General features: G+C 47.3%; 1 long non-coding RNA gene across 1 annotated transcript in view; it reads right to left on the bottom strand.

Moving 5' to 3' along the window:
* LOC131495685 (uncharacterized) overlaps positions 1-5,839 on the bottom strand; it is a 33,883-nt gene extending 28,044 nt beyond the window's left edge. The window contains exons 1-3 of the long non-coding RNA XR_009254066.1: positions 4,165-5,839; positions 3,533-3,745; positions 318-538 (exon numbers count right to left, since the gene is read on the bottom strand). This is a non-coding gene — a long non-coding RNA (uncharacterized LOC131495685). The remainder of the gene's footprint in view (positions 1-317; positions 539-3,532; positions 3,746-4,164) is intronic.
* Positions 5,840-12,808: the final 6,969 nt, after the last annotated feature.

The following is a 12,808-nucleotide window of genomic DNA, read 5'->3' as shown; positions in this document are numbered from 1 at the left end:
AATCAAGACAAAAGGCTGTTTTCTAAAGAAGGAAGAGAGATGTCAGCATTTAAATAGTAATGCACACACTCTATGAAGATGTATGCACACACATTTTTTTTTAACCCAGCACTCTTTCTTTCAACTCCTACATTTCCCTACATGTCTCCACTCCAGTCAACATCTTATAAGACAAAGAGTGTTTACCGGATGTCACTTCAGTTATCAACACTCCACACAAATCGGTTGACAGAGGAAATGGGCAAAGAACGTTTGCAAGCCTGTTTGGGGTTGAAATAACAACCAGACTACCTGGAGGCTCACAGAGATTAGCTTACCTTTTGCTCCTACAAATGTAAGAAACTGGCTCTTGAAAGAAGCTGTCATCAATGTCCCTCTCTCCGTGGGTGTTGGGAAGTTCCAGCCTTTCTGAATGGTGCACTCTGTCCTCTTCATGGACCTACCATTTTGGAAGGGACTTCGGGAGGTCAACTAGCACAGGCTCCCACCTGCAGTTATCATTTGTCCAGGTGGTTGTGGTCTACTGAACATAAACTCCCTGTGGGGAAAAGGGAACAAAATACTGGATGCAAAGATGTAAATCTGAATCCACAGTTTCCGGTCTGTGGGCTCCCATAGTTGGGGGCGCCATATTTGCATGAATCTGTACCTACGGACTGGCTAAATAGTATGACTCATGTACATATACTCTGACACTTCTATTGTATTTATTGATTCAGTCTACAAATATACAGAAGGTGCCTACTTTGTGCCGGGAACTGTGCTGGGTGCTGAAATATACAACAGATGGTGGACAAGTCAAACCAACTCTGCCCCTGTGGTAGGTATTTCTGATCCAGTGGTGAAGACAGGCACAGAGAGTTGCAGAAGGAAAGCAGTAACTCAACTTTGGGATAGTATATTAAAAAGGTTGTGATTACCAGCATTCAAATTACTTTAAAGGTGATGGCCCCTGCCATTAAGCATTTGTTCTATCAATGCATTTCTCAAATATGAGTACCTTTATCTGCTGGTCTATAAATGTTTTTAGATGAAAATGTGCCTCCATACTAAAAATACTTGGACACCACTGACCTAAATCATCCCCAAGAGATGCCTTTTCTATCCCAGATGAATGAATTAAATAGCAAGAAGTGATATTCCATCAATATTCCAGCGACTCCCAGCTGGACAATTCTTTCTTAGATTTGAGCTTGTGTTGCTTCATGGAAAGTTAATCTCAATTTTCTCTGAACCCCCATCATCCAGGAATGCTACCTCTCTGGAGAGCCCTGGAGAAATCAAGAAAGTACACATGCATTTGGTCATCGATTCCACCTCCACAGAGGGCAGAGAGGGGCCCCACCTCTCCCCTTGACTTGGGTGAGGTGGGAGGCATGGTCTTGTGGTTGATTTCGGTATGCTATGGAATAGCAGACCTGGAGCCACGGGACATGACTTGTTGCTCTATTAGACACGCTAGATAATCTCCTGAAACAAAGAAATAAAGCAGTGATTCGGTGGGAGGATTTTCCTGTCAAGAATTATGAATGCCGAAGTAACCCAGAAAATATAGCTGTATTTGAACAGGGCCAGGCAAGATAATGGACAAGAAGACCTGTTAAATGTGAGGTCCCATTTAAATCGAAATGATCCCCCAAATCTCAGCTCCCAGGGGGGTCTCTGTTTGTGCATTCCAGGGTAGAAATACTACAGGGACACTTTTGGCTTGTGATGGGCACTGAACCTACAAATAGCAATAAAAGATGGCCTTTCAAGTGGCTTCCTTCAGTAAACAAAAGGTAAATAAACAGCAATGCTCATTTAGAAGATAACTAAGGGGCGCCCCAGTGGCTCAGTCAGTTAAGCATCTGACCTCAGGTCAGGTCATGATCTCATGGTTCATGAGTTCAAGCCCTGCGACAGGCTCTGTGCTGACAGCTAGGAGCCTGGAGCCTGCTATGGATTCTGTGTCTCCCTCTCTCTCTGCCCCTCCCCCACTCACACTCTGTCTCTCTCTCAAAAATAAATAAACATTTTTTTTAAAAAAAGATAACTATCATGCCGGTCAGAGTGGCTAAAATGAACAAATCAGAAGACTCTAGATGCTGGAGAGGATGTGGAGAAACGGGAACCCTCTTGCACTGTTGGTGGGAATGCAAATTGGTGCAGCCACTCTGGAAAACGGTGTGGAGGTTCCTCAAAAAAAATTAAAAATACATCTACCCTATGACCCAGCAATAGCACTGCTAGGAACTTACCCAAGGAATACAGGAGTGCTGATGCATAGGGGCACTTGTACCCCAATGTTTATAGCAGCTCTTTCAACAATAGCCAAATTATGGAAAGATCCTAAATGTCCATCAACTGACGAATGGATAAAGAAGATGTGGTTTATACACACAATGGAACACTACGTGGCAATGGGAAAGAATGAAGTCTGGCAACATTTGCAGCAATGTGGATGGAACTGGAAGGTATTATGCTGAGTGAAATAAGTCAGGCAGAGAAAGACAGATGCCATATGTTTTCACTCAAATGTGGATCCTGAGAAACTTAATAGAGAACCAAGGGGGAAAAAAAAGTTACAGAGAAGGAAGGAGGCAAACCATAAAAGACTCTTGAATTACAGAGAACAAACTGAGGGCTGATGGGGGGCGGGAGGGAGGGGAAAGCGGGTGATGGGCATTGAGGAGGGCCCCTGTTGGGATGAGCACTGGGTGTTGTATGGAAACCAATTTGACAATGAATTATATTATAAGAAAATTATTTAATTATGAAAAAATTTTTTAAATAATAATAAATTTTTAAAAGATAACTAAACAGTACTTTAGACTTTGTGACAGCAGGCAGAAGAGCGACATGGGCGGGGTGGGGGGCAAGCCATTGTGCAGAGAGCAGTAGGCTTTGAGTCAAGAGACTGGACTTTACCCAGGTTCTATGTCTAATGTCAGACTGACTTTTGGCAAAGTAAGACTCAGCTTCCACTCAGTTTCCTGACGCATAAAATGACAAAGGTTGCTCCCGGCGCCCCGTGCTCTGACTCCGGGTCCCCTACCAGAAAGGGCTTCTTATAAAGGTCACCTTAACTTGACAGGCCACAACTGTCCTTCCTACGAATTTCGCACAGCAGGACAGAAGCTCCACCTGTTTGCATGAGGCCTGGGTTGTGGGATAAAGGATTTCCTGACGGAACCCCAAGAGTCTGTATCGTCACATCCTCCCCAGTGAGCCCATGAGGAAGTGTACCAAAAAGCCACAGGGTGAGAACAGTTTGGGGGCAGCCGTAAGAACAGGTTGTGTTTATTTAGGGGCTGGAAATGTAAATGCACGTATCAGACGCCTCCCCCACACCACCCACACCGCCCCTACCATGGTTACCAAAAAAAAAAAAAAGAAAAAGAAAAAGAAAAAAGAAAGGACATAGCGGATCTTTGGCACAGTTAGGCCTTGCCCATTTTCAGCTCTGGTCTTTCTCTGAGGTAATATCTTTATCTGCTGCCCGCCAGACCTGTTTGTTGGTGCAGGTAAGTTTTGCTTCCTTCTGACTCACCATAGCTTGCTTTGCGGCAGTGAACCCAGAAGCCACTGTTTCCTGATGATCTTTGGCCTACTTCTTCCGAGATGCCTTGGGGCAGTCATGGCACCCTGGGCGGTGGGTTGACTTTCCCTCAGTCAAAAGCCTTTGGCACGGCCACCTCCTGGTTCCCCCGAAGCCCTGCTGAGAAGTCACCGTGGAGAAGTGCCAGGAAACGCCTCCCACACTCTGTTAATTACACAAGGGACTTTCAAAAGTAAAAACTGGGTATCCAAAGCCCCCAGGAAGTACCATACGAGCCACGACCTCCAAAATGAACCAGTTAAGGAGGTCCAGCACAGCGGAAGAGGGCTTGCATTTCGAAGTTAGATAAAGCCCAGTTGGACCAACCTTAGTGCAACATGGAACTCGTTAATAGTTCCACCTGCCTTGCTGTTTTGCAGTGCCACGCCTCGATTGTGCTGCCTCCGCTTTCTGGAATGCTCTGCCCCACCCCACGGCCTCTCTTCACGGAACTACCTCCCGCTTATCATCCGCACTTCAAACACCACTTCCTCCAGGAAGTCCACCCTGCACATCCCCAGCTGCATTAGATGCCCCCTTGGTACTTAGCCTCATGCCCCATGTATGGCTGTCATTGCACTTACCATATTGTTGTATAATTGCTATCTTCCACTCCTACGCTGAATTTCTTCTTGCCCAGAACCAACACATTTTATTTATCTTTGTTCTCTCCGTAGCTCAATGCATAACTTAGTATGTTCATTAAATAAATAAACAATCGGGTTCATCCACTTATCGGCAATATGTTCTGGGCAACTTAGTTCACTTCTCTGAGCCTCGGTTCTTTCCTCTGTAGGTTGGAAATAACAATCCATGCTGTTGTTCAGAGTGGAAGGAGCATATGGAAAAGTCTACTGCAATGCTGATGCACAGGCATGGAGAATTAAGTGCACAGGGCTGTGAGTCTGCACAGGGAATGGAAAAGAAAGAAGAAGAAGCAAGCTTGCTTCCCCCACAATGAGGACTCCTTCAGTCAGTCTGCAGCCCTTTCTCCCGGGAGGTCGGGCACCAACCCATAGCTCCCTCACCGCAGGAAGCCTGGGAGTCTTTTCCTTTGTTTGTTTGTTGTTGTTGCTTTTCATAAATGAGAAACACAAAAGCAGATCCTTGCTAAACGTTTCCCTGGGACTGCAGCATCTTTAGCTGGATTGACTGAGTAGAAGATTATTTTTGTCATTTCTCTCATCGATACAGGTCCTTACAAGTCTAGGCACCTCCCAGCCCCACCAACACATACACCTCTCTCAAACAGGTCCTTTTTCAAGTGAGGTCAGGCTTCCCCAGAGAGATTCTGGTGCTTTATCCACACACTCTGGGGAGGAAAAGAAGAGGCAGCAGGGGTCAGAGGCCCTGGAAACTTGACAGGTAGCCTGGCTCTTGGAGAGTCTTCTCAGTGTGTCCAGAAAAGTTTCCAAGTACTGGGGATCATAAAGGGCGGATGTGCAGAAGCCAGGTAATGCCAACGTGTCAGGTACTGGCTTGCCACAGGTGTACAGGTGCCACAGGACCATCACCACCCACTCCCGGTCCCTCCGAAACACACGGGCACAGCGGCACCCCACATATATCGAACTACCTCCCTTTCTGGCAACATGCAAGGCTCTCCTTTGCTCTAGTCCCCACGAATCCTCTGGTGACTCAGGCTGGAATCAGACCCGGGAGTCATCTAGAGCACATGCAAGCCAGGGTTAACTTATTCACCAATCATTGACTGAGCAAGTGCCTTGTGCTAGGCAGGGCAGGCCAATCGATGCCTTCTGGAACATGCTCACGAGTCTTTCTCCCCATGGGGCGGGGGGGGGGGGGGGGGGAAACAACTTCAGGCAGAAAGCGTGGTAAGGCAAGGGCTTGGTACAGAGGTATTGAAGGGAGACATCTGTGCTGAGCCAGGCACACATCATCAGCATTCAAGTCACTCTGCAAGGACATACAAGAGGGTGCCAGACCACTCCCGGGGACCCGCAAGACAGCTGTCAAAGAAGAGGCTGGGTGCAGTGGTCAGACAATGGGGGAGGGTCACGGGTTGGAGAAAGAGCAAAGGGAAAGAGGGCTTCCCACCCAAGTTCTGCCTCTTTCAAATTCAACCATGGCCAAGGAACCAAGAAGCGCTTAAGTATCTTCCCCATGATCACCTCCAAAGTACCTCAGGGTCCAAGAATTGAAGATAAAGGAGCTCCTTACAGGGAAGCTGATGGAGACTCACACGAAGCCTAGTTTGGACTTGGCCGCATAGGCTACTCTGGAGGGTTTTAAACGTGTCTCAGAAACACACACAATCTTCCCTGGGATGTCCCCTCCCCTTGAACCTGGGCAGGTTTCTGACTCGCTTGCAATCACCTGAATGTGGCAGAAGAGATGCTCCATGACTTCTAAAGCCACATGCCAAAAGGCCTTGCAGTTTCTTTTTTCCCTGGGACTCTTGCACTCAGAGCCCTGAACTCCGAGCCATGCAAAAGACTGAGGCCGCCATGCTGTGAGGCAGCTCAAGCGTGTGGAGTGGCCACGTGTGGGTGTTCTGGCTGACAACCCACTGAGGTCCCAGCCCACAGCTTGCCAGATGTGTGAATGGGGGAGCCTCCTGATGACCCCAGTGCCATGCCTTGAATTGCCCCCTGCCCTTGATTCTTCCCAGCCGAGGCTCCAGACATTGTGAGGCAGAGATAAGCAGCCCTTTCCATCTCCTGTTTGAACCCCTGGCCCGCAGAGTCCAGGAGCAGAATGAAACAGTTGTCTTACGCCACTGAGTTTGGGTGATTTGTGGTGAGTGAGTGGCAAGACGTCAGTGATCCAGTGATCCTGGAGGTGAGAGTGAACAGTGCTTGGAAAAGGAGGGGGGAATGCACAAACTAGACAATGACTCTGTGGGACAATAAGAGAAGGGCAATGACTTGAGTGATGCGGTCTGTACTCTGTTTTCTTTTCTGAGGTGAGAAAGGAAGCGAATGTAATCACATGTCACATGGGATGCTTAGGTCTTGCCTCTACTGGCCCAGCCTCGTAGCGGTTGTTGGGCACTCATGCCCACTCGCTCTGCTCTAGGAAGACAGGAGCCCCCTGCCCCTGAGAGGGCCCCTGGTAGTAGGAAGTCAACTGATGGGACATCAGTGTTACCTACAGTGGGTATGATTTGCAAACTTGCAGTCAGGAATTCATTCTTCACAGCAAGAGAGGGAGGTCACTCCTGGTGATTCAGATCTCGGCAGGGGGTTCTGCTCTTTGTCCCTGATCATGTCCCAGGCATGCTTCAGGGGGTGACACGGAGTGTGTCCCCCCCAAAGATGTCCCAGAAATCATCCAGTTATCCCTGAGATGGCTTACAGTCCTCGTGCTGAAAGAGACCCTAACTGGCACGGAGAGTGTTGATTTGACCCCAGTTTCAGGCAGTTTCTTGTGGCAAAGCTCTTTATTCTTTGAATTGTTTCAATTTCCATTGTTTGGAAAAAGGTCACTTTCTCACTCCCACCTGACTGCCAGGACTATTTACCCTTATTTAAACAGCCCTTTATTAGAGCTCAAGTAGATTTTAAGATGCCACTTTGACACCCTTGTTCTAGGGGGAAAGGGAGGAGGACTTCAACAGGCCAGGTTGGGGGTTTGGAAGCTGGCCCAGAAGTCAGGTCACAGGCTGAGGAGCATCTAGGACCGCTGGAGTGCTTGAGGATGGTCAGAGCCCTACACATTCGGGGGGGAAGTGGGGGCGGGCTCCCAGATCTGCGGGGTTCACCTGTTGACCTCTGTTTGGGTTTCCTGAGCAGCTCCATTTTCCAAGGATCCACTTGTGTTGTCAGAAGGGCATTGCATCTGCCTTAGTTTGCTCTGATATCCTGTAGGCTTTGAACTAGAAGGGACCTTAGAAATCACCTAGGGCAACCCCCAGGAAGGGAAAGAACCCATGGTCACACGGCAAGTGTTCTTTAGTGCCAAATCTAGAACTAAGGTCAGGGAAAGTAGGGCCCCTGGCTCCCAAGTCAAGGCTCTTCTCACTGTGCTGTGAGGCTACCCAGATGGGCTCCTCCTTAGACAGTATGAATTCAGAGAATCTGCTGGAGCTTAACCAAACTCCTGGGTACCAAAGGTCCTGTCTGCCAAACCGCACCTCTTCCTCCCCCCACTCCATACTCTAATCCCAGCCTCCCAAACCTCTAGAATATTTTGGAGGTGAGCAGAAAAACAAGCTGCCAAGGCGGTGCTGTACTCCTTAAGCATCCTCAGATTTAAAGCTACTGATCATTCTAGAAATTAAGACTTTCCCAACCACCCTTTCTCCCCTCCCTACCCTGGCTCTGATTTCATGTCTGCCTTTTTGTTTCTTTGGCTATATGAGGCATGTCATATGACCAAGCTTCCATATAGATTGTTTCCTATAAATGCAAACACTGTATTTGAACATATTAATAAGACTTAATTTTGGTCAGTGTGCTGTTTTGGGGGTTTTTCAATAAACCGTATCCCTTGAACACATCTTTAGACAAAGTAAAATACCAAGAAAAGAAGAGCATGGTTAATTGCAGACAATGGAGAAATCACTTGGACATAAATGTGGTAATAGAGTGACAGCTTGTCTTATATTATAATTGTTTGTGTAAGCATCTATTATTTTTCCCACTGAAACTGACTGTTAAGGGATTACATCAGGTCTTTTTTCAGTTCTGCATCACTTACAACCTCAAGCATAGTGCTTTTCATATATGAAGGCCTCTATAAATGCTTGTTAAATTGAATTTTTTTTTTTTAATTTAGTGAGAGCTCACTATGTGATAGGCAGGGTGTTAGAGGTTTTCACAGCTTTAAAAAATTGATTCTCGTGGGGGCGCCTGGGTGGCGCAGTCGGTTAAGCGTCCGACTTCAGCCAGGTCACGATCTCGCGGTCCGTGAGTTCGAGCCCCGCGTCAGGCTCTGGGCTGATGGCTCGGAGCCTGGAGCCTGTTTCCGATTCTGTGTCTCCCTCTCTCTCTCTGCCCCTCCCCCGTTCATGCTCTGTCTCTCTCTGTCCCAAAAATAAATAAAAAACGTTGAAAAAAAAAATTAAAAAAAAAAAAAAAATTGATTCTCGTGACTACCCTGTATCAGTTAGTTATTGCCACAGTAATGATGTCATGCAAACCACCCTCAAGTTTAGTCGTTTAAAATAGTAACCTCTTATTTTTTGTGGGTCTCCATGTTGGTTAACCAATTCTGCTGATCTAGGCTGGGCTCCGCCCATCTCAGGAGAGCACGTGTGGTCAGCTGGAGGGCAGCTGGGGCGGGGGGGGGGGGGGGGGGGGGGGGGGGAGCTGATCTAAGATGACTTAAGCTGGGGTGGCAAGAATAATTGGGGCCTCTCCCCACATGAATTTTCACTTTCCAGCAGGTAGCCTAACCTTAATACTCATGATGGAGGTGGCAGGTTTCCAAGAGAGTAAGCTGAAGCTTACGAGCGCCTTAGAGGTCTGGGCTCAGAACTGCCCCGCGGTCACGTTGACCACAATTGTTGGGTAAAATGAGTCACAAGGCCAGCCCCAGATTCAAGGGCTTGAATAAATCAATTCCACTCTTGATGGGAGAACCAACAAAGTCACGTTGCAACGCACTGAAGGATTGTGCTCATTTTTGCAGTCCATCCACCACCTAAGTCCAATTTGGAGATGAAGAAAGAAAATGGGCAGAGCTTAAAGATTTGTTTAAAATGTTATACAGTTGCATTGTCGTGATGGCTGCGCAACTCTAATAAATTTACTAAAAATCATTGAACTGTACACTTACAAGAGCTGGCTTTTACGGTATGCAAATTACTCCTCAGTAAAGCTGTTTTAAAAAAAAAAAACTGAAAAAAAATTTAAGTTTACTGAAGATCGTTTAACTCATGATTGTCCAAATCTGCGTTTAAACTCAGGTATTCTGGCACGAAACTCAGCAATCTTCCCAGCGTGCTGTATTTATCATACCTAACGTATCCGATAAGCAGAACTGGGGAATCTACTGAGAGTAAGAAAGATCTTCTCCAGGGTATTTTGTCCATCCCTCTTCCTTCAAGCCGCTGAATGTGGAAGGTTGCTGGTGCAGGAACATGACCCATCTTCTTAGGCTGAAAACTAGAAACAGCACTACAGGAAACCTGAGCCAGGGGAAAAATAGGTCCCATCTTCCCCAATGCTTTTGGGATCCAGGATGATCAGTACGAGAAAGAACTTGACCCACTGTTCTTTTTGGAACCAGAAGCTGCAGGCCGTTCTTGCCTTTTCTGACCATATCCTTAGTAGCCTAATGGGTTTAGATTCTGGTATTTAAAAAAGCATTTTTATAACATTTTTCTTCTTATTTTATCACCCGGTGCCCAAGTCAAAGTGTCCTCTTCGGGGCTGAAAATGGTTGTATTCGTTTCGTTATTTTTATTTTTATTTTATTATTTGGGGGAGGAGGGGCAGAGGGAGAGGGAGAGAGACTCTCAAGCTCCATACGGGGCTCAATCCCACGACCCTGGGAATCATGACCTGAACCAAAAATCAAGAGTCGAACGCTCAACCAACTGAGACACCCAGGTGCCCTGAAAGTGGTTGTATTCAAATTAAAGTTTGCCCAAGGAACTGTCTTTGTGGATAAAATCCCCTAATATGAGGACACTAGGAATAACAACACTTTTTTGATAGTGGGTTTGTATATCTGTGGGCCTTCCCTTGTGTGCGTGAAGGGATCTGTGAGAATGATGAACAAATGGGAAGGGCCACGGTTTCGTCTTCTAATTTGGGCTTGTTTCTGGAGAGAGAGAGTGACATGCCGAGGAGACACATCCAAGCTCACTATAAACAGCTTTGAAGAGCAAATTGGGCAGCTTTCATCAGTCACACACAGACCACATCAAAAGCTGCTGGAGGAGAATCACTTACCCGATGTCAGGCAGGGTCAGGCCAACGTTATCAAACGCTCTTACTCCGTATTAGAAACCAGAATCACCCGGAGAAAAGGACGTAAAGAGGAGTGTCAGAAATCAAGCCACGGGAAGGAGGGAAGCAAATAAGGCAGAAAATGAGATGCGGTGGCGGTGAGGAGAAGGAGGGAAGAGAAAGAGAGGAAGAAAAAGGGAGAGGAAGGGAAAGAGGAGGATACGTAAATAGGCAGCGAGAGATAGACAGCAGAAGACAGCAGAAAGAAAGTGGGGGAGACAGAAGAAAAGAAAAGCAACAGCGAAAGAAAGACGGAGAAAGGGGAGAGAAACAGCCTTCGTCCGGGGTTAAGGCCACACTGACAGCCATCTGGCCTGAGGACTCACAGTCCACGCAGACTTCTGTCCGAGGTCAGATCGGTTCCATGTCTGTATCTAGAGAAGCGCCATCAAGTCTCTGGAAAAGGGGGTGGGATGCAAAGCAAAGAAAAACACACACTCCGATCCTCTTCCCCTCAGGTCCCCAGATTATCTCTCATCTCCTATGAAGGGCTATTCGATCATCCTGGCCGGCTTCACTCAGCCTCTGAAAATCAGAGGGAACAGTCATCAGAAAGCCAGCCCGACGTCCACCTAAGCCTCCCACTGGAGTGATTTCATCTTTTATTACAAGAAAGCTAGGGCAGTCATGTATCAGCTCAGGCTGTAAATCTGCCTTCTTCATAGATCAAGTTCGATTTTTCAACTAATTGGAGGCAAACAAATCCACTCCTGGGTCAAGCCAAGCAAATTTCCCCTTTTCTGCAAAGCACCTGGTTCTGTCTTAATCAAGAGGTAAGGGCCCAGGAGCCTGCGGGTCCCAGGGTGGAGCTTTGGGGAGCCCAGGGTCAGCGAGAGGATAGCAGGTACAAGAGAGGGGGGCCCATGCCACAGGGGGGCGATATGAGAAGCGGGAGACGGAGGGGCTTCCTCCAAGGCAGAATTTGCTCATTATATCTTTCCACCCCATGAAGAGATATTGGAAATAACAATGCATTAAGAACAAACAGAGCCCTGAGACCGCCTGGCTCCTTAAACTCCATGCCCATTTGCTGAAACAAAGCAAGATACTAGGAACAGTTTGAGAGTGGTTCCCAAGGCTTAACTGCAGGGTTTACATAGGAGCTGAGAGAATAACCCCCAAAAACTGTATGAGCCAGTCATTGGCATGCATCATTTCATTTCATCGTCCCAGCAACCCTACGAGATAGGCATTCTTCTTACCACTATTTCCATTTTACTGATGAGGAAACAGACACCCAGAGAGGCTAGACAATGGGCCCAAAGTCGCAGAGTGAGAAATCGGGGCCGAGCCTCCCCCCGGGGCCGGTCAAGCCGAAGGTGGACATGACGGAAGAGCAATGCACAGGATGGAGGGGAAGGGGACTGGTCATAGCCTCAGTCCAGCTGGGCAGGACCAGGGTTCTGAATAAGATGGTAACGGACCGTGTCACGGAGAAGAGGCCAGTTTATGGTACATTTTTTTAGCTTTGGGAAAGTGGCGCAGCCCTAAGCCAAGACAGAAGGTCACATTATTATGGGCAGCAACAAGTTTCGGGAGCTCTCTAAACTCTTCTGTTGCCCTTTATGAAAGCAAAAGACCGGAAAATTATCCGTAATTACAGAGCCATCAGCTCTGAATTGCAACACCTCTTGCATGGGCCAACATGGCAAATGACTCCAGAGCATTCATCAGTGTCCTCAAGTCCTCCTCCCGCCCCTGCCCCACCTTGGCATGTCTTGCTATAAGCAGCCCACCCCGTACAGCAGTGGGGTCTGGAGCACAGGCTGTGCCGTCCGACAGACCGCTGTTCACATATTGTCTCGACCACGCACGACCTGAGTAACTTTAGACACTTTGTTCAACGCCTCCGAGCCACTTTCTTCATCTGCAAAATGGGGGCTACAAAAACACCTTAGACCCAGCAATATTCGGATAAAATAAACGGATGGCTGCATAATAGCTACAACAATACCTAGCATGTAACAAACGCTCTTTACGAAAAGCCGTCATTATTACATTTTCTCCACCCCTTCATCTTCTTCATTGGAAGCTACGAGAGAAAGAGGGAAACCAAGAGCGACTGCTTACATAAAAGCCGGATAGAGCCTGGCGAGTCCACTGGAGGCAATAATTATAACGCTGCTGCAGAGCACGGAGAGTTCCAAGAACAGAATACACACTTGGAACAAGTTCATTAAAAAATTGCTTACTCATAAAAGCTGCTATCGTTATAGCCTGACAAATGGAAGACACACAGCCAATAAATAAGAAGGCCGTGGTAAACAAGCCGACTGTACCGTGCGGTCGCTTGATTTCTCTCTTCCCA

Source organism: Neofelis nebulosa, chromosome 15 (genome assembly GCF_028018385.1).
Source record: "Neofelis nebulosa isolate mNeoNeb1 chromosome 15, mNeoNeb1.pri, whole genome shotgun sequence".
Taxonomy (NCBI): Eukaryota; Metazoa; Chordata; class Mammalia; order Carnivora; family Felidae; genus Neofelis; species Neofelis nebulosa.
Note: the sequence above shows the minus strand (reverse complement) of the source record. Positions and strands in the feature narration are given on the sequence as shown.